This window comes from Arachis ipaensis, chromosome B08, assembly GCF_000816755.2.
Source record: "Arachis ipaensis cultivar K30076 chromosome B08, Araip1.1, whole genome shotgun sequence".
Taxonomy (NCBI): domain Eukaryota; kingdom Viridiplantae; phylum Streptophyta; class Magnoliopsida; order Fabales; family Fabaceae; genus Arachis; species Arachis ipaensis.
In genome coordinates this window covers 120,463,904-120,465,791 of record NC_029792.2, presented here as the reverse complement: position 1 = coordinate 120,465,791, position 1,888 = coordinate 120,463,904, and the positions used below count along the sequence as shown (strand labels likewise).

At 29.0% G+C, this 1,888-nt stretch overlaps 1 long non-coding RNA gene across 1 annotated transcript in view; it reads right to left on the bottom strand.

The window, feature by feature from the left end:
• LOC110265756 overlaps window positions 1–1,888 on the bottom strand; it is a 23,297-nt gene continuing 21,409 nt past the window's right edge. The window contains exon 5 of the long non-coding RNA XR_002352060.1: window positions 1–137. This is a non-coding gene — a long non-coding RNA (uncharacterized LOC110265756). The remainder of the gene's footprint in view (window positions 138–1,888) is intronic.

Sequence of the window (1,888 nt, the reverse complement as noted above, 5' to 3'; positions counted from 1 at the left end):
AATTGATTCTTAATTTTGTTTCCCTTCTTATTTGTTCTCTGAACTCTTGTAGAAAAACCTGCAGCTTTTGAATAATCCTTGTAGAATTTTGCAGCATCTTCAAGGATGTTAAAAGTCATCCCAACCTTGAGAACAAACTGCTCATCAACATCACAGAGCGGCTGCAAAATACACCCAAAAAGTCCAAATACACCATATCAAAACAAGCATAAACTATAGAATGTAAATACAACTATAATACCATCATCAAAAATGACAAAAATCAGATTCATGAATCATCATCAAACAAAAACTAAAACAATTCAACTAATTCAACTAAAAGAATAAGACAATTCACCCTCGGTCAGATAAAAAGTCATAAACTGTAAATACACCCAAATATTTCTGATTTACAAGCCTAAAGTCTGATATAAAATGCAGAAAATTCATCAGAACTAGTCCATTACATTTAATTTAAACAACGAACAATGAATAGCAAATTTTACAGGCAAGGTTTAAAACATTATTCAGCCCCACAATCATAAACTACTAACAAAAATATTAACTGAATTAAACCATATTTCAGGAACTTCATTGGATTCAAATTCAAAATCCACTTCGCTTTGATTTAGCTGACAATCTGAAGTTGAATCATCTATTATCTTCAAAATGATTTCAGAGCTTGATTTCAAAAACAATGGAAATCGAAAAAAACGAAAAAAGAGAACAGAGAGAGAAACACACGTAAACGGCGAAGGAAAATGCAGAGAGAAACACACAAAAGAGATCGAAGAGAAAATGTAAGAAAACGCAGAAGAAATTTGAAAAAGGAAACAAAATCCTTTCGAAAGAAGAAGTTAGATATTCACGCGTTGATTGATTGAAAATTTGTTAAGGAAGTGCGTGAACTAGACGTGCCAGAAGAGATGCATTTTAGAGGTAAAAAATTTTCAGGACTTATAAGACTTGTATAACAAAAAAAACTTATACGTGGAGATTAATTGTTTTAATATAGGTTTTCAGGACATATATGATAGCTAAACCCTCCTTATTATTACACATATTAAATATTAGAAAACTAATGGATTGATGTTAATCATTATGGGGGAGAATCTGTAATGGTTTTACCTTTCTACCGGAAAAGATAAGCTCAATGATGACCCTAATCTATAGCAAATATCTTATTCTTCATAATTTGGGTACAGTGACATAGGGGTGAGAATTTTCTTTCATCATCATTATAAGTTTTCTTGAAATTTTTATTAAATATAGTCTAAAAATATACAAATATTTATCTTAATCTTTTACTCATTAGCACACACATATAAGAGGAATATTTCTTAATCTGTGAGACGCGGTTAATGATGATTATTTCTTTCAAAAGTTAAACAAAAAACATTAATATGTATAGAAGTACATTTTAAAGTGGAAATAAACCTTTTCATTTATTTAAAAAAAAAAATCTCCTTGACCTTTTTAAAATGTATACTTTATGTTTTATCATTGGTACAAATATGTGAATCCCACTAATTACTAATCTAAGTTCCACAACAAAATTAAATTCTAAATTTAAATTAACTTAATGATAAAAGTTTTCTACTATCATAATATCAATTGTGTGTGTCTATACATAACCATATTACATAGACAACAAAAATTAATTAAGAGAATCCACTGTTCTTATAAAGCAGTAATAATAGGTTCATGATCCCAAATTGATTCGCGGGAAAAGCTCTATCTGTAGTCCTAAAATTTAGGAAATCAAGTTTCAAGCATTACAATCATCAACAGAATACAGGACAAGAAGCAAATTATAGACACCGAAAAGTCGAACACTAAAGTTTGGTATCAATATTGCATATATTTTTTTTAGATTTTGATCAAAGTTTGGTGCAATACTTAATTATTA